At 36.3% G+C, this 21,435-nt stretch overlaps 1 long non-coding RNA gene across 1 annotated transcript; it reads left to right on the forward strand.

The window, feature by feature from the left end:
• Positions 1-10,320: 10,320 nt before the first annotated feature.
• On the forward strand, positions 10,321-12,731 carry LOC107266898. Its single transcript, XR_001537503.2, has 2 exons — positions 10,321-10,595; positions 12,631-12,731. It is a non-coding gene; the product is annotated as an uncharacterized LOC107266898 (long non-coding RNA).
• The last annotated feature ends 8,704 nt before the right edge of the window (positions 12,732-21,435 follow it).

A 21,435-nucleotide genomic window follows, 5' to 3' on the forward strand; every position in this document is an offset into this window, starting at 1 on the left:
AACTACATTGTACCCTTGGTTGGAGAGGGATGTATTACAGTTAGTATGACGATGTTGTTGATTGAATAGTTGAAAATGATTTTTATGTTGCTTACGAGACACTAAACGAATTAAGATTGAGTTTGTACCTTCGAAATCTAGGAGGGTAGTTAACGAAAAGATACTTTTCACACCGATGAGAAAATCGCAACGCATTTTCGGATTTTTGTCTGTGTGTGGAAGGGACGAATTATTAGGCGGGGTTGGATAGGTCCACAGGGGTAGCAGATTGCTAAAAGCAAAAGAGGATATAGAATTTTCCCACGCGAGAGCTTGCAGACTACCGAGTTGGAAAAAGCTGCTCATGCGCTGTTTATACAATGAATTCTATAGGGTGTTGCAAACGTAATAAACGTAACAATCATATTACTGCAGTAGCTCGTATTTACTCCCTACAAGGCCTATATATGTATTATAGAAAATCTGTTTCCTTATCTCGTAGTCGACAAAGATAAAAAGGTATCTTATCGAAATTAATTCAAGGAGAAATTGACTTTGTAATTACCATGTACACGAAAGGGCACTCAATATTTACATACGACGACATAATACCTACCACTACCATATCTCAGTGTGAACGAAGGTTAGACGGCCTTAGTTGCGAGGGGTGTGAAAAGTCAATCAAATTTCAGCCCGAAGGAGAATGTTACTGAATTAATTCGAATAATTTAAAAAACCCAGGAAGCACTGCAAACCAGGACGTGAAATTCGATTTAGAGATTTAATTCTCGTGTAGGCTTAAGCAATATATTTAAGAACGCTTAACTGCGTTGCTCTTGAAGGGGAACCGTGACTTTCCCGAAGTGCGCGAAAGAAATTCTGTAACGTAAGCTTCCCTCCCAACCCAGGAACAGCGGATCTGGTGCATGAGGAAGGGTGATTACGATCGTTAAAAAGTTGCACCGTGGAATGTAGATAGGTAGGTAGGTAGGTACTAGAAAATTCTAAGGCACTTTTCAGCACCTTCAGGTCGACTATTCTTCGTAATTACGAGGAAAGAGTTTAGAACATCCAAGAATAATGCAGATAAAGCGAAACAAATAAGAGAGGGAATAAAAGGAGAAATAAAGAGAGGTGCAAGGAGAAGGCTGAATAGAGGAAGAAAATTGAATAAGAGGCACGCGAAACAATCCAAAGGCGGTTCCGTCATCCGTACGACGCTCACTAATTTTGCTTGACGCCATCCAAGATTAAATATACAATGCGCAGAGAGAAAACAAAACGACAAAAGTTAGTAGCAGAACAAAAGAGAACAATATGTATAAATATAAGTAAGCTCAGTAAATGAATGCAATAAACTTTTTACCTCCTTCGTTCGTCTTTATTTACCGTCACTTTAGTACAGCCAATATTATCAAGAAAGTTACGAATTTTTTTAGATCGTAAAATCATATCGCACAACGTCATCGCTACTTTAGAAACAGGTAGATATTAGATAATTAAGAAGATGAATAGGTAAATACCTACCACACGATCAGTGCTTTTTGTAGCTTTTTGAAATTTCCTAAGGATATCTTCCCACAAAAGTGAGTATCCCCCATCACCAATCTTTTTTTCTTCTTTCATCCTTCAGGATTATCCACGTTTCCGAAGATAGGATGACGATATCGCACGTTTGCCTCCTTTAGGAGGAACAGCAAGACGTTTCTTATCTCGTATTGTTAGGAAATGTACGGCCTGGCGCGTCGGGATTCTGAATTGCACGCTCGTAGGAGCATCGTCGGTAACCAGAGGACGATGAAAGAAAGTAAAGATGAAGTAAAGGAGCAAAGAAGAGGAAGGTTATGCATGACGCTAGACTTCTCGATCGAATGAAGAGTATGAGCATCCACGTCTAGATGCAACCCTTAGGTTAACTATAGTCAGTTATGTAGCCATGCAGAACTAAGGGCTTCCTTGAGTTTCCTTTCACTAAGGCTGTCGGGAATGTTCTTATTGTTCATGAAAACAATGCAGTTCAGACAAGAAATTCTCTGTGAGCGGGACACGGTGCAATAACGCCGTAGACGTACAGAAAACATGCAAATAGGAAGAAGAAGGAAAGCCGCGCAGCTCTTGTGCCTTTATGCTTTTAACGTTGAACGCGCATCGCATTATTTGCAAGAGTCCTTATCCTGCCGTATTATTCTACCATCCTCGAGGAGATATACCAACAATGAGACGAAAGCAAGAAATAGTTGATGATAACATTAGGCATCCTATAATGTGACGGTTATTATCTGTGCATCTAGATAATTCCAGCATTGCTTTCTGAATATCAATAAGGACGACGTTCATCATATCTCTTGCTGACTCTTCGTTCGATATTTTATTCCTACTGGCAGCGAGTAAATTTATTATTTAAGTATTTTCGATCTTTTATTTATCGTGGCGTCGATGAGTCAATTTTAAAAGAAAAAGAAAGTGTGTGCGCGGGCGCGCGTGTGTAACGGAGACAGAGAGAGAAAGAGAGCGAGAAGGAGTAACCGAGAAAGGGTGAGTGGGTGAGAGTGAGAGAGAGAAAGAGAGAGAGAGAGAGAGAAAGAGAGAGAGACAGACAATTCATGGTTTAGACAGAATTTCGTCTGGATATAGGATATGAAAGCCTGAACAATTCGATAATTTCAAAATTCCACTTTTCTCAGCATTGAATTCACGTAACGTCGAGCTGTACGGACAGTCAAAATTGCAGTCACGTGACGCGTGTACCGAGAGGGGGCAAAGTGGCCCTTATGAAATTTAGGCTGATCGTATAGAAATTATCCTTAAATTTCAATAAATCCTTTCTTCTCTCAATCATCAGGAATGAAACTGTTTTTAGATAAAAAAATAATAAAAAATGTATACGAGGAAAATACCAGCCTTCTCATACTCTTGACGTTTTCATTGTTCAATTATGTTAATACTGTCGGAAAGCGATGATACTGTATGGGAATTCACGTGAATTCGGAGTGGCTTCTATTAAGCTTAATGTCTGCCCACGAACGATACTCGCAGTTGCGCATAAGTACTTAGCATCCGAAATTTAATAAAGCAGAAAAGAGTCTTTCGTTCGTATTTCATGTCGTCTGCTATCGAAATTCATTTTTTTACATACTTTTTTTCAAATAAATTTTCATTTTTTTTTCTCCTACGACCTATATTTCTCTCCCTCTTTCTCGTACTCCCCTGTTCACTTTGTACGAGCTTCTTACTCTGTATGAATATCGATCGCAACTTCTCTGATGAAACAAACTTTGCAATCTACTGATGTACTTAACATTTGTTTCGCGTGTTGTATCTTCGGGCCAATTCACAATTCTTGCAATCTGCGAATAGGTTAAGTACCGAAGCTTCGTGTGAGGTTCCAACATTCACACTGTGAAAGATTATTTTGGTTCGCTGCCATATTCCCCTGTACTTCCAGTAGGATACTTCCGAATGGCCATTCGCATTTACTGCGTAATATCGAACCGCGAGTGGCGCTCATATTTCGATTAACTACGTGGCAAGGATCGTTGTATGATATAGAGCGAATGTTCGTAACGTGATTGGCGATGTAAAAAAAAAAGTAAATAATAAACACAACGACGATGTGTTCACGAAGTTGCTGCTCTATAAAAGAAAAAATATGTATATAAGAAGATATGATTAGGCGTTTACAAAATGTAGTATTAGCACAGACTATTTAGCCAGTATCTGCAATGCTCTCTCATATCATCCCTATCCTATAACATACATTGAAATGCGTAAAACATATTTTCGCCATTACGCAAATACTCAACTGAACAAACTACTTTATGGTTTTATAACGCCCTGCGGTTAAAATCGCCGAAGGTGATAATGATATTGGAGAAAATGTGAAAGATGAGATCGGATCTAGAGCCACTTTGGGCATTTTTAAGTATCAAAAGGAAGGATCGCTTCCATCTTCCAATAAAGCATGAGCAACATTGATAAAGGAATGGTTAGGTCAGATCTTGAGCTAACGTAGTGTGTTCGCGCGAAAGCATGAAAAACAGGCGGGTGAATTCAAAGGGACGAAAGAATAAGGGAAGAGACAAAAGAAAAGGAAAGGCACACGGAGCGGAAAAGTTGTGCGGTAAGAAAGCCTGAATGGGGGAATGACAGAATGGAGGAGGAAACTGAAAGTCAAGACAGAGACGATGGAGCTTAAATCGATCGGAAAGATTAGAGATAGAATAAAAATAAAGGACAATGGGTACCGGAAAGAACCAATTTCAAATTAAACTGGCCCGTTGCTTTTTCGACAATGGGCTCCATCCCCTTGGTCCCCCTGAGGCATTCGTGCCACACCATCCCCCTGTATTATAAACCCTTAGAAAAATACCGGCACACACTCACGTACCACCACTGTGTCAGCCGAGAAGTACGCATACATAAGAATCGCACGAACGTGCCGAAAAAAAAGGAAAAAATTCAAAGAGTAATTTCAACGCGACGAATTCCCATCCGCACCCTCCTCTAACGGCTGCCCTAGGAACTGCACCAGTAAAATAGGGGAGGAACTCTGCGTTCCTCGTTTGTTCTTTTTTATTTCCTTCATATCTCTTATTCGCTTGTTCACTTTATCTCTCTCTCTCTCTCTCTCTCTCTCTCTCTCTCTCTCTCTCTCTCTCTCTCTCGCTCGCTTGCACTACAGTATAATAATTACCAATTACGTTGCGAGAGCTCCCGTAAAATACTCGCAGATTTGCCTCGTCCGACGGATCGTATAATTAAGAGAGGGAGGGAGGTGGCCACGGAGAGGGGAGAGAGAGAGAGAGAGAAAGAGAGAGAGCGATTCCATCATTTTCCTTACTTAGACCTCGTTACCTTCGATTCTGGTGATATTACAAAAATTTTTTCCTTCTGTCGTTAAGTACCATTGTCGAGAATGACAATCACGATTTGCTCCGTGTTATTTCTTCTCTCCTTCCTTCTTTTTCTCTTTTCATTGACAATTAATCATTCTCACAGACAGTCTAGCACTGCCTATGCATTTGTTAGTCCCACAATATACGCAGATCAATCCAGTACGTATGGCGTAACATCGCGATACGAAATCATTTCGAAGGAATCCCTAAATTGAAATGAATATTTGATTACGCGGAAAAATACTATGCAGATAGTAGCATACTATTTAGCTTTGTGTCAATAGATGACGAAGATAGATATTAAGAAACTATAATCGTCTACGACAATCAATGATACGCCTGACGATCATTAACTTGAAATAAATAAATGTATAATATATTAATCACATCACATTAATTAACTTTCATATGAAAAATAAGAAGCAGGTGACAAGAATAAAAATAAATCATAGCAGTCAAAGGAAATTAGGAAAAACATAGTACACGAAGAAACGAATAAAAAAAATTGTGCTGATCCGAAATGATAGAAAAAGTATAATGTCATTTTGGCATAACCAACGAAAATTATTTTTTTTCTTATTTCTATTTATGAATTTCGAGAATCCGAACGGGTTAACCTCACTTTCGTAATGGATTTTAGAGCAGTCGAGGGACTGGCGAGAGATCAGATGTGGACAATTTTTTTATTTAACATCAAATATAATGATTTTATATACTGATGCGTACAAGTCGACTGAAGCATATGGGACGATGGCAGTTCTCATATTAGATACAAAAATGTGAATAGCTGCTACCGCAGATAAAGACGCACAGGTACATGCGTCAGGTGATAACGATAATGTAATACGAGCTTTAGTGGCTTTTAAAAAATCTGGGATATTTATGGGCGAAGTTCAAAGTGCTTTTCAAGTAAGTTTAACTTAATATATTATCCGTGGCAACGCTAGCTGCAATCTCTGCGCTATAACCGTACAGTACACGTATACACAGAGTGCATCTATAGATTTAGAATTTTTTAAAAGTATCCTTGTACACGAAAATAAAAAGGTATAATACCTCTTTGATGTTTTAAAGCTTTAATACGCCAGCTCGGTACCGAGAACCGACTTGATATCTAAAGACTATATATACATATATAAGGCCTACTGGAATCAATCGTAACAGTGTCGTGCGATTATAACGTAAGTATAGAATTCCACGAATCTTCCATCGAGATAAGAGGATCCTTTTATATTGAGGAAACAATATCGTGAGAATTAAATTACGTAAAATGTCGTACAAATAGTATCCACTTAAATAATAATTTCATCTTCTTTGTTAGTGGGATGCTGAAGCGCTTCTGCTTCTACCCTGTAAGATAATGCATGGTAATTGGACATTAAGGAGAGGATTACGCCGTTTAACACATTTCACGCAGCTTATACTTCGCGGCAATGCATTTTTATCTCTCGTGGTGTATAGTAATTAAGAGGATTTTAATTAAAGGGGATATACGGAGACCTATGCCCCTTATGGTTACCTATTATATCTTAAATATATGTTATACCTATTACGCAAGAAAGCTTTGCGGTTTGTAGGATTTTCTTCGCGCAAACCGCGATGTCGCAATAGACGTCGACGCTGACGCCAATTTATCATGTTTCAACGTCGACGCGCAGGATACGTAAATTACCGAGTCCCAGGTCAAAAAAAGATCTCTAGGGATCGTGCAACCATCAACAAAGAAAACTCGATCGATGAAAGCGTGATTTTAATACGTTTTATGTAAACCCAAAATTTGATATAAACGATTTTATCCTAGCGAACAATAATCTATTTTTTAAAATTTTAATTAGTAACTTAATCCGATTACAGGTGGATCGATTGCTGATGTGAAAAAAGCTTCGAAATTAGATAGTGAAATGAGATTAATAATAATTATGAACAGGATACCCAGAAATATTGATATTTTATTATTTATACTAGGACATGGAAATACTATTTAATAAACAAAAAAACAGTCAAACCCTAAAGAAACCTCAGAAGCTGTTTCAGAGTACAATGGCGAAAATCGTACCTAGTGTCAATATCAATTATATTATCTTGCGTGATTTCAGGGCACAAAAATAATTACATAACTAACACACGTTCGTTAATTCATTAATATACACATTCAATGCTTCGACTCAAAAGCTATATAGCGAATGTATCGATTTACAGTGAAAACAACCAATTGTTAAAATAGAATATGAAATGTCTGCTCCATTAAGTAATGGAGATGTAGGACGGCACAAAAAGACAAGTATTATAAATATACGTGACATTAATTGCTATAATGAGAATTCATGGAAGCGAGTACGTGTCAATTTCCTAATAAATGAAAATTCTTCGCCAATGGGAATGTTTTCGTGTATTTTATATCAACGCCATTGGCTTATATACATATAGTAAATCGCAGATCGTTACGTAAGAGGACACCCCGGTAGATTACATTTGGTGCCGCCGCGGTAGATTTAAGCGAAATATAATAGAAAAGAAGTACCGAGTTACAGTATATAGATCATCTTATCGAGAGAATTGTTTTCTTTTTTAATACTGGATACAATATTAAATACAGTAAATTGTTTCAGATTCGAATACATGGTTCGAGCCACGCTTCGGAAATGTATAAAATCCAATAGATGGAAACGAGTTGAAAGAAAATACAGAAAAATAAAAGGGGAAAGAAATTACAAAGGCTCGAGAGGGAATGTATAAGGCTTTTAATGTCAAATAAAACGTAGCAATCGCAAATGGAGAAGCCATTGTCGATATCGAGCGAACTGGTAGATATACGCATGCAATTAATGAAAGGAGTTATAGAAAATGAATAAATAAGGGTTGAGAGGTACTGGTACTCTGGTGATTAATCGTTTTGTCGGTTTTAAAGTGTGCGATTCCGATTAAGGGACGGGAAGCGTGATTGATGTTGGTTGCTTGAAAACACATCGACATTATTTTATTTGAACTTTCCCGCTATACATATAAACCATTTCACGATATCCGTCATTTTTCGATTCAGCTCGTGAAAATATAAATACATTATATCCACACACTTTAATTTACCATCATGTTACATTTAATATAACGTAGCCTTACGTTCATCCTAGTTCAACAATAATCAAGTCTATTCTAACTGATACACGTAAGTTAACCTAATCTAGTCTAATACAAGGTCGAGTAATTTTCTTACCCAGCGACGATGCTGTATTCTTCCAAAGAGATGAAAAGCTTTGAGTTTAAAGCAGTGTCATAGTTAATTCGCATGCGAATGTCAACAGTAAACAGAGAAAGCCTTTACAACCTCAACGATCGTGAACTCTTGGGAAACGAAAGTCTCTAGTGACGTATGTAAGTCGCTACCACGCATAGTGGTCAAAGGCGTCGCGACGCCTATTGCACCAACGCTACAACTGGTTTTACGAGAGTTTCTGTTGCCATGCCTAAAAAACAGTTTGCGAATCAACCATTTTATGGATTTATGCAGAGCAGCGAGAAACTTTCCACCGTGACGTTCATCGCGTGGATTATCGATTGGATTGGAGATTTCGAAAAAGGGGTTGCGCGAGCAGCTCAACTTGGAATATCGTCGCAACTCGTAACGCAACCGTAAACCTTGGCGGAACACATAAAAACGAAATGACGCGCGACGACGAATTTTACCGTGAAATTCTCGATTCGCTTGCGAGCCACTAATGCGATACTTTTATCCCACTACGCAAGAGGGTGATAAGGATAACACTTTTCGATAATGCTAAGATCGAAGTGAGTAATACCTAAGTTGTTTTCACAATTCTTTTGGAGTAGGACGTACTATATCTGTCTACAAATAAAAGATAGGTATTAACCTAATTTTTTTTCTCGTTTCCCAAGACGAATCGTATGGGCTAGTTCTCATGCGATAAGCGTTGAGTATTACTCTATTTCACTTGAAGGGAATAAAATCAATGTTGAGTTTTCTCAAGTGGAAACAATACCTTTATTCTCCCACTCGTGGACATATACGTCGTCCAATTCTTGAGAAATTGGAGTTTTATGAAATCCGTTTTTTCGAATTAAATTGAGATTTGCAGTGTAGTATTCCTGCCATTGTAATATACAAGCCTACAGCAATGCTGGTATCAGATCCGAGACAACGGTAGAGACCGATCCGGATATCCGAGAGGAGTAATTCGTGGCTTATAGAAATCATAGTATTAAGGTGTACGAATAAATTAACCAGTCGCTTTAAATTACCTAATTTAATTAAACGTAAGATCAGGTAATCAAAGATAGTATATATTTAATGACGTAAGTGAGTACTTCAAGTAATCTTCAAGATACCGTTATGGATGGTTACCGAAGCCTTTGAAAAACTTTAAAAGGTCGATTATTTTCTCTCTCTATTTTCTTCCTCGTTTATCTATCTTCTACAGCCCACGACGATTTCGACAATCAAAAACTCTATTTTATCTAATTTGATACATGAAGCTAATGTATTGTGAACTGCGGTCTAATCGAATTGAAGATACCCCTCTAAAAATTCAAGAGAAACCAGATTTTTTCTATCGGTATTTACTTTTTACGCTACGTTTTATTCTACGTTTTACGCATGTTTCACCTTTCACTATTAGCTATATATAGCCGACTGTATAAACACGAGAAGCATAATTCACAGTGCCGACAAATGCAATACAGCTGTGTATATCACATTGGACTTTTAATATTCGCTAATTGCGCGTCGGCCACGTAAGAGGCGATGCGACGATAAAACCCACTGTAGTACGTAGAGACTAAGCTTGACAGCCAGACAGTAAGGTTGGTACCTATACTGAATGACCTTTCGTGAGCTGGCAGAGCTGCGAAGAAAAATCTACGATAACAAGTAAAAACGAGCGTTACAAAGCAGCGGTGTTACGATTATTTTTATTTTCATAGAGTTTATGCGTGCGTTACACTATTAATAAACCTTGGCTTATATAAGCTATCCAATTAAAAATAGAAGTAATCTTTAAGATTTGATTTATCAAGGTCTGCAGCATCCAGATACCTGGGAAGTAAAGCACGACGGCCAGCCGTTAATGGACGTTTAGTCTTTTTATCGAACGGGGACCCTATTGTTTTAGGGGTAGAATAAAACGTCAAATTTTAAAACTGCCTAAAGTTCCTCGTTTTTTTTTTTAATTTAATCAGTCGTCTCTTCGAACATCCGTATATAAGCGGCCGAACGAAAAGCTCAATCATTCAGGTTACATTGAGGAGAAAATGCCCGTCTCCATTTTACAACCCCTCTTTGTCACCTGCTTTTCGTCAGCTCTCTCATCCTTAGTCTGTGCTAATGATCTACAAGCGCTTTAATAGCCAATAAAACTCTCAGTTCACCGGAACATTTTCCGCGGGTAACTCAAGTGCTTATCTCCACTCTTAGTTGCACGTAGCAAGAGCTATTATTTACTCTGTCTCTTGACACAGTTACGCTATTTCGTGATTGAGCAACGCTGAACTTATCCACTACAAGCCGATCGGATTATTTTAACCGGGACAAAATTTGTAGGAGAGAATATTCCTGAAAGCTGCTTCTATATGTCGGGATTGACAAGTAATCCTCACCCGAATGCTGGGGCATATATGTGTTCAGGAGGTTACGTAATACATAGTAAATAGTCACGCTATTGAAACACACAATAAGCATCGATCGGCTGAGAAATCGTCCAATAACACAAAGTAAGAATTTTTTATTCGTAATGTTATAAGTTTTTACCTATAGGGATACAATAGTGACGAACCCTTTAATTTACGTACATATTATGTCCCCGAGTGGGAAATTGTAATATTGCTAACATGTATTACCCTTTTTCCGAATATAAATTAACTAGACATGCTTGTGTATTCTGTGCCTAACGATTAGGATATTTAGAACATATATTTATTCATAGCACTTCGATGGGAAAAAGACATTTGTAGGTGCCTGCGACACCAAGGCTCGCGTGACATTATATTCGATAAGATGTCCAGTTTATTTACCTTTTGAGCCAACGGTATTACCTTGTATTTCTTGGATTTTTAATTCAAATAATCAATTAATAGGACACTTGGATTTCGGATGAATGCATCTATTATGGACTGTCTAAGGGAAATCTCTCGTTCTAGCCATGTAAATTCGTAGGGATGAGCAACGATGTAAGAGCGTGTCTTGATGTGCTGCTGCTCATTTAATGTTTTCCTTATTAATTTAATTTAAATAAAGTTTTATTTTTATGGAAATTGTAATCACTCTACTCCATGACATCTCTCAATAACTCCGGGGTACACAGGACTCGAGAACGGAATAAAAGTGTTGGGATCCGAATCTTGTGTCTACTTATTATTGAGGGATATCACATATCCCATGTGTTTCAACCAGTACTAAAACTGTTTTTCATGAGAGAATTATCCTTTTGTATCACTTTCGTTTACTTCTGCAAAGATGCATACATGTTACATTGAATTTTACTAACTAATATGTTTCCTATGACAGTGCGCACAATCTGGGCTTCTTCAGCAATTGACAGTCGACCGTTCCACGAGTGTTTTTAACAGGGTTCGATGCTACCAAAATCCTCAAAAAATAGATTTTTTGTTTTTACTTTTTTTATGTCGTGCCTGTACAATAAAATGTTTACATTATGGGTGTTACGATTATAAACGAGGCGCATGTTAAAATTTCAAACGAAGGGTCATGAATATTCTCGCTGACTTATAACGGGCTTTCCCGTAACTCGATTTTTCAGTTTTTCGGTATACTTTTCTTAGTGATTAGGAGGAAAGCTATTTACAAGTTACCTTTTTTTTTAGTTTATAAATATCGATTACATCTATCTCGTGAATCTTTTCTTTTTTATATTTTCAAAAAAAAAGCTACCCAAAAATTCTGGAATTTTTTGGATTCCGCAATGAAACATGGTTAAATCGCAAAAATAAATGTTTCTATTGAAACAAAGATAGGTCTGCGGAGTAGAGTAATTTTTTTCGAGTAATTAATTTTGAGTTTCTAATACTACTAAACTTGAAGAAGAGTCTACCGAAAATTGCGATATCCCAATTTTTAGCGTCATTTGTTTAATTAATTATCATTCTAAAAAACAACAATATCAAAATTTCCGTATTTAACAAATTTTCAGAGAAAATCTCTGTGTCAAATACTTTTTATTAATTACCGCATAATTTTAACAATGATAACGAAAAAAAGCACTCAACACAACCAAGTTACTTTATTATTTAGAGATGTCAGATGGTGTCGTCCCACTTAAGGGATCATCACAGTGTAAAATTTTCAAAAAATCGATTTTTTTTTGCATTATCCGATAGTACACACGGTTATTTTTATGTCGAAATTCGAATTATTTCGGTCGCTACAGCCTTTCTTAGAAAAAGGGATTGGAGGGTCAGACCCGGCGCAATCCGAACTTTAAACGCGTTTTTCTCGGAATTGTGTTTTTCAAAATGGTGGCCACTCTTAAAGGAAGAATTTTCAAGTTATCCATTTGAAATTTGAATAGAACATTCTTCACGTCATTTCTTATGTTGCTATCGAAGCCTTTTTCTTTTTTTTGAAATCTTCCTATTTTTTTTCGAAAAACTGTCGAAAAAAAGGCCAAATTTTATACGTTTTGTTCAAACCGACGCCCTTTTTTCAAATTTCACTAAAAACAAAAAAGCCTCCATAGGAGCATAGCGGCTTTCCTACAGATTTATAAACCATTTGAAATTTTTGTTTCAGGTAAAATTTGCGCCCGCAATCCTGGCCACCATGGGACACCATTTTTTTGCATTCAATGTTCCACAAATAAAAACAACGTTAAACAATACAAAAAAAAATTTTTTTTAAATCATTTTGTATACTTCATAGGTGCTTCAATTTGTAAAAAAAAAATTAGACCGATTACCTTATTCCATCCACCTAAAAAAAAATCGCGAAAATCGGCTATTTTTCGGGCGGTCACACTGTGATGATCCCTTAAGGTAGTGTCGTGTAAAACAGTTTTCGTCAGATCTTTTAAAAAACTGTATGTCTAATTCTTTGAAATAATACCTATAAAGTGATCCTAATTTTATTAAGATTGACCATTTAGAAGCATGGGAGAAAATGTCAAAATTTACAGTTTTTACATATTATAAAAATTTCAACATTTTTTACTGTTTCGTTTCCAACATAATAATAATTAGAACGAAAAATTCGTCAAAATTTCGTCGTACGACCAAATTTCGGTGAATGACGTAACAACAGTGCGATATACCAAAACCATGTTCCTGGAATAGAACGCGGGCGAAAGTATAAAATAATGTTACGTCATCCACAATACATTGAAGAAAGAAATGCAGAATCTTCTTATATTTGGATTGTAAAATCATGCCCAAGTGGTTTTCGTATATACATTATTTACTACTTTAAATAAAAGCCTGTTATAAAAACTCAAAGTAAGCAAAAAACAACGCAAAGAGGATAGAGAAAGTAACGAATATATAATAAAATTAATACCAATAATAAAATTGCTGGATCACTCATATGGTTCAAAGAAAAAAACAATTTTTTTAAGAAATTTGTTGTCTTTGGTAACTCGTGGCTTACCACCACATGCGACGTTGCCACGATCATAACTCTGAATCTTGGACCGTGACTGTTGCGAGTCCATGTAGATCAAACGAATATTTCAATCTGTGTGAGAAAAGTGCCACCAAAAGTATATCCATTTCGAACTTACTTCAGCAAATAATAAAAGGAAAATAGAATTAAATTAAACTTTCATAACTTGTCCACATTATTTAGTAATCCTAAAAGTGTTTTTCACAGCATATTTCACTCCAGCATCATAATGGACATTGAATGTTTCTGTCTCTTTCTGGACTAGATATTTGGACATGACTGTCGCGTAGCAGCTACATATTTATTCCATAAAATACGACACATAATTCCAGAACTTAGACAACCATAGATCGATATAACAATTCTAGTTCTTGGACTGTACAAATGAATCATTACGACCCTACCGGTGCTACGACAATTAAAACGTAGGTTAAATCCTATGTTCGGGCAGTAACAATAAATCCGTAGGCAACCAACACAACACGCAAGGAACACTACGCACAATAAATTAATTTCTATAGTAAAAGCATATAAAAAATTGCACTTTTATCATTCGACTTTATCGATTTCAGAATCTATGCCATCAACGGCACAATCAAGCTTTCCTTTTTTCGCACCGAAAGCAAAACTTAATAATAGAGCGTATCAATAAAGGAAAAGCTTATTGTCATTCTGCACGTCACTAACCCTTACATATATGTGTATATCTGTCTACCCCGAACGGTATCCATAACTAATCACAGACGCGTATCTCTATCGAATAGATAGGACACGATAGCGCCAAAAAGTGTACGTGAGAGAAAAATGTTTGTTTGGTCGAAGCTAACAAATAGAAACATGAGGCATCGTCATGTACAGATATTATTAGTAGCTGTCATATGATAACATACGACGTACTCGGATTCGCGCTCTACGTACCTGCGATCCCTTCGTTACAAACTTGACTAAGCTATGCTCAGATACATAAACGTCTGACTACAGGTGCGTATACCTGCCTACACGTCTATATATCAACTTATGTTAGAAAGAAGAAGAATATACATACATATAGTCTAACATTCTTATAAACGGACTATGCGTCGCGATTTCAGTTCGGTATATGTTTAAATAGAGAGGCTTTGTATCACTGTCAGGCTCACGTTTCCTTCATACATTTTACTAGCATATATATATATATATTTATTAATCCATATAATATGTATGTGTGCCTATATAGATTCGTATATAGTCACAAAAATAGATTCCCTTCATATACGGTCTTTCCGACTCCGTATTCCTTTTTGGAAACCTTCGCTGGTCCACCTAACTTAACCTAACCTATTTCTTCTAACTCGCTTTCTGGTATTGCGGATCTTCACTGTGCAAACCTATCATTGGCATAGACTCTTGAGTACGAAAAAATGCTCACTCCTTCGACTGCGGTTCACTCATGAGTTCGAATTTAAGTGTGGACTCTTTGATTATACCAATACGTAAGTATTATTAGTTACGTACGTCATCTGCGATCTGTAACCGTACTTTGGAGTTACACTTTTGGGTAAAGTCTATTTGCTCTTGAGAGGCTGAACGAGCCAGAGACGTGCTTACTTGGACCTTATGAAGGACTAACAATAAGTAGGAAATTTAGATTGATCGGTTTGTCATTTTTTTCTTTTTTTTCTGGGTCAATCCTCTCATATTGTTAGAGTGGTCAAATACTTATTTCTGATAATTCTGAATAATGGCAGTAGTATCGATTGGAAAATTGATAAGAAATGTTTATAAATTTGATGTATATGAGTACTTTGATTACTTAGGGAAAAGTGTATTTGCTTTTGTCACTGGAATTACATTTTTTTTTAATGTACTATAAATTGATTGAAGTATATATATATATATATATAATTGATTGAATTACATTTTTTTTTAAATGTGTACTATAAATTGATTGAAGTATCCCCATATGCTGTTTAATATTTATCGATTATTCATTGATAATATATGAATGGATTATTGGTGAATGTGGAGTAGGAACTTTATTAATTATCGGACGAGATAAAATTAAAGAGAAATATGTGTATGTTTGAGATATGGGAGAAATAATTGATAGATTAATCTGAAACACATTCGCTGACCGGCTTATCATATCTATCATCGGAATCTATTACAGGTGGACAAGGAAAAAGCGATTATCCCGTTTGGTCATTAGAAAGTCCTCATTACAATCGAATGATAATGAGAAATAGAGGTATGTATATCCTGTCTGAATTCGTACCTTAATCGAATTATATGTATTAAATATTAATTGCTAAAATTGAGAAAAGACCCATGTGAAAAACTGCAAAAAAAAATGCAAAAATAAAAAGATATGATAATCTCCTCCAATGGAGATTCTAAGAATAAAACTTAAAATTTAATTAAACGAAATTTCACAGCTTTGGCATTAATATACAATTCAGGTTTAATTAATAGGAATACGAAAGTAGCAGATTACAAAAATATTAAATTTTCAAGAGAATTTTATATTAGTATAAATGGCATTAAATAGATTGCACCATCTTACAGTACAGCTACGATAATAACAACATACAGGATAAATGAAGGCCCATTTCAGACTCCTAATAATTTTTAAAGGTTCAAGCGTAAATTGTAATCAATGGCCATGATATAAAACGGAAAAGAAGAAGTCGGCTGTGGTATACGATTTACAAATACATGCTGTTATTCACGAATCGCCGAGAGCGGTATTGCGATCAATTTGCCGCGTAGCAACCAAGTCTAAAACAAACCGAAACGCAGAGAAAGGAAATAGAGCCAGTGAGAGTCATGAGAGTCGTGAAAATCGTGAGGGGAGAGAAAAAAACAAAAAAGAAAGAAAAACCTGGAGAGAATTGCTCTTTCTCGTGAAGGCGTAGGGAGGGGCACCCTCAAGGTAAATAAAACTGTATCTGTTGCCAATCGCAATAGAGGATTCATCAATAAGTGGATGCCGTTGAAAATTCTGATATTGTCGTAACGATAAGATATGGAAAATAAATGGATCATCGAGGCGTCCATGCATACCTATATTTATTGAATATACAACACGTGGATTCACATAAGATCGAATATTGTCTACAGCGAGTATGACAATAATCATTAAAACCAAATATTTTACTTGCAATAAATCTTGTTGGAATAAGATTTACATGGGTGGGCAAGGGAAGATGAATAATTTTTTGTAGGTTAAATTGTATCTCGTGAAAATTCTTCTCATAAATTTTCTTATTTCACATACGAGATCTTCGCGTGCACCTGGGACACGGTCGTAAAGGAAATGCTGACGTCTAAACAAAGCGTTAATGTCGTAAAACGACCTTCTGTTTGCGCACGAAGTATCTTTAAAAATGCGACATAAAAGGGTCTTAGTATACATTAATATCTAACTTTCTTCAAACTATTGCATTTTGAAAATTACCCAGAGTACATTTTCCAAACTCAATATTATGGTATACGTTACATATATTACTTCACATAATATCGGTGTTCATCGATACTCGCTATAACGTAATGTTCACGGAACTGGCTATGGATTTTACGTACTATAAGACTACAGTATTGAATCCATTTAGAGAATAGAGAAACGTAATCATTCCGTGCAACAGTCAATCCCTTTAATAGACAAAACGAAGTGCAACTACAGTTCCTAGAATCGATGGTAAATTTAATCAAGGAGAAGTAGCTAAAGTGTATACACTGTATCAGTTCTCATAGTATCCATAAGGGACGCTTTCAAAGCCTAATCTGAAAACTTGAAAGCACATTTAACAATAATAACGTATTTTCGTTAAGTTTTATTATGTAAAATGAACACTCAGAATTTTAAGGTGCATTCTATTGTTGAAGGATGCTGGTCGATTTCTACTTTTTTTTAGATTACTTTTTAATTAGATTAAAGAAAATAAACGTCTGATTCTTCTCACACTGTACTGATTGTTATAATTATAGGTTGACCATGACCACATCCATAATCAGTTCCACTTACATGGACTGTCTCTATACGGACCAAAACGTAATTTAGTCCCCTAAAAGTGAAACTGATGACACGACCTGACTACACCTATCAAATGATAACAGGCTTTAAATTAGCGCGGAATTTTTATATTTAAAAGGAATAGCAGTTCTTTGTCAAATTAAATTTCACAGTGGCGCTGGACGTCGTAGGATGTAACGAGCGTCGTAGTAACTGGTGTCAAGAGTGAAAATGGGTTAAACATTGCTGACCGCATGCGAGAAGTGTGGTGGCCATTCGATTGGAATTTATTCTGCGAACGGGACGATGATTTTAGGGGTATATTCGTTACGTAGAATACTTTGATACAAAAATCTCTTTTCATTAAAAATATATTAAATGAACGTCAAGTAGAAAATTTCCAATCTGTGTATTAATTATATAGTATACTTCATAAATTCACTTTACTCATTTTAATTGGGTATATGCCGCATTATGTTATTACTGTAAGTTATACAGAATCAATGAATATTAAATTAATACATATGACATTGATATTTAAAGCCATGATAATCCTCTATATACATACTCATATTTGTGTAAAATATACATGATTCGAGAAAGTTTCCGAAATATAATAGCAGCAAGAGTATCTATTACCTAACGCCGTAGTTACTTATATTATTTTTTATACCAAACGATCAATCGTGCCGCTTTATAAGCCATCGAAAATTAGCTCAGTAACGTCAAACCCGATATAAATTCAGAAAAAAAAACCAGTAACAGTTTTTATCATTTGTTTACCAATGTGTGCGTATATTCTGCTCAAATTCGAATCCGATTAGCGGACGTAAATGGGATCCCGGCGGCAGGAGAAAAAAACCTGTCCTTAAATTTATCGACAAACAATGATATCCCGCACAGTTCGTTTTTTGCTTTTTTTTTTGTCAAACCTTCAGCTCATAAATTGGAAGTTTACATTTCATCAATCTCTTCTAATAACCCCGTTTGTCATATTGACATTTTAACATGTAATGTAAAAAAAAAAAAAACAAAACTTTTCTATCAAAGAAACACAACCAAAGTAAAAACATATACACAATTTTCTATTTGTACTGAAAAGAATAGTGCAAACAAGTATATTTTTGAAAAAAGTCAAACAAACAGATGAAAAGCTACCCAGCGGTGCTAGAGGAAAGTTGAATTAAAGCACCTCACATAAAATCATGAAATATTTAATAATATATTCACTATTGACTTTCTCGTACAGAATGCCAATGATTAGATTCGTTAGCCGTCTAAAAAATTTACACTGCATTCTGTATATTGCACATTGCACATTGCAGATATCCGATTTCCCAACGATGCAGCAGATAGCATAGGAACTCCATAGGCAAGCAATATCTATCGAAAATGGACGCGTAGGATGGTAGGTTGGTTGGTAGGTACGTGTCGGTGCATTGCGACAAAAGGAAATACGTATGTACAACCTACTCTCACACCTGGTTTGCGAGTAGACATTCCATTTCCGGTTGCGATTTCGAGCTCGGAATAAATTCTGCAGACACGAGCGGCACGCGGTAACACGACACGAGGCGTAACGATTATTTATTACCGCATTACGCCAAAACGCAAAAGCTTCGAGCGTTTTCGCTTTGCTTTTCCTTATAGTATGTTGTGCCTTGTGTTTCGCGACACTCACCAGCCCTTGCTGACAGGACTGGCTATATGCACTAGGCGCCCCCTTCCAATTTATAGAAATTACTATAGGTATGTGCAGCACTATACAACTAACAGTCTCCGAGAATGTTTCTCGTTGTGCTTTTATGGGGGCTCTACTTCTAGAGCTCAGGCTGGGCCCCTATTTCTGGATGCTACTATTGCACCTAGTGCTAGTATCGCTGCTACCATTACTGGCAAGACTGGTACTGCTACTGCGATTCTGCACTTTATTTACTTAGTTCTCTCAAAGTAAATCTGTGTTTCACACTGCGTTACGTCTTCCGGGTAGCTACTTACATTAGCTAGTTGTTCCATTATCGCATGGAGTGGGGGTTGCAGGATAGACATACAGATAGGTACTGGTACGCCATATATTCAAACAAGGGAAGTCAATGTGAAGCAAATTCAAAGCTCTGAAGGAGAAGCTCATCTCGTGGCAAAGGAATCACGTAATATCACCAACCTGATGCTCTCATTATAGAGAGGGCCACGAAGATCCTCCTTGTAGGTCTTTGAGTATCGTAGCGCTGTAGATCCCCTTTGAGACCTCCTGGAGTATTCTTGGATAAAATAGCACCATCATGAGAGCTCTGATGATTTAATTATTTGATGTATATATATTTGTAGGAATCGCGTATAGTGAAAGATCCTGACTATCCCTTATCATTAATTAATTCCTTTGACAGTGACTTGTGTATACGATCTGGTCTCTATAGGCCAATTATATCATTCCCTTTCTTTCTCAAGAGCACTCGGTAGTTTTCTATACTCATGCTAGATGTCATCACGTTTCAAAGTCGAAAGGCGATTCGTCCTAACCACCCGCTATGTGGCCATTAGACTCGTTGCTTCATTGGGTTCCAGCGATGTACCACGTTGTTATCGTAGGAAAGCTATATTATAGTTACGCAAGAAATGAATTGTAAAATAACTTGTAAGGAGACACCGGTGGAAAATTAAGTGGAGGATAATGATAGAAGACAGTGATTTGTTGAAAATGATAGAGAAATTTGAAGTGAAGTCAGCTTCACAAAAGAAACAGAAACGTAAATATCGTCAGAGATCAAGGGATACTAGTTTGAAATCAGAAACTCTAGATTGTAAACAAGAAATATAATTTTATTTAAACTATTAAGTTTTTAAAGACGATTTCTTTAAAGGTTATATACGAATTGACTAGCATACTATAATAAATAAGATTGCAATAAGTTCGATGAACACTCGTCGGACGAGATTCTTGAGGCTGATCACGAGTTGAAAACTTAGCATCTGTTGTCTCTTAGACGAGCACTGGAGGGAAATAAGGATTTTACCTGCTTAAAGTGCTTTATTACTTTTGTAGGTTATAAGAGTCAGATAAGGGAACAGATAATCAAGAGCATTGGAAATACAGAATGTAGAAGTAATATCGAGCCCTGTTGATAGCCAGATTGTCGCTAATGAAATTTTAAGGGAAATGCATCTGTTACAAGAAAATAGAGTAAATATGGTAGATGTACCATTTTTGCTGATCCTACCAATAAAGGCAATGGTGATAAATGGTACAACGCTCCTTTGATCAACCGAAATCAATTGTTAGATAATTAAGTGTTAAAAAGTTTCATATAACATTTTTTTTTAAGAATGCTTTAATTAACACTTTCGTAATTCATTGAAAAATTGCATAGATTAATAGTACTGGAAATTAGTTAAAGCTTTGACAACTATGGCTACTAGTGGTACAGTGACCGCAAATGATACATCTACCCTATCCTAAATATTCTGGGTAGTAAGGTAAATGAGAAAAAGACACGTGGCAAAGAGATACTTGCAGATATTTCGTCCAGATACGAGGCTATCTTCAAAAAAGGCTACCTACAGAAACTAAAAAAAAATTAATGAAAAAGTAACCACCCCCCCAAGTAGTTGCACTTGAATGGAAGTCACAAAATTAAGTCCTGAGGCTAAAGCTGCAATGCTACCTAATGGTATCCAAAGAGATGGTAGGCTTGCAACAATTCAAGGTCAGATTGGTATCAGTTAATCCGCTCTAAAAAAGTGCTATTCTTTTTAACAGGAAAGGAAGAAGATAATATCAATTTAATTGAACGGGTTAGTGACGCAGGTGGTCTTTTATCAGATCTACATTTCGCAGATTTACAACCATAAAGATTGTTAGAACATCTTGTGTAAATCTAGCATCGAAAGAAGCATTGGTGATGCACCAATTGATGAGTGTCTATTTGATTGCAATTTGGGCGAAAGAGTAG

The sequence above is a fragment of the Cephus cinctus genome, unplaced genomic scaffold, assembly GCF_000341935.2.
Source record: "Cephus cinctus unplaced genomic scaffold, Ccin1 Ccin1_scaffold0025, whole genome shotgun sequence".
NCBI classification, from domain to species: Eukaryota; Metazoa; Arthropoda; class Insecta; order Hymenoptera; family Cephidae; genus Cephus; species Cephus cinctus.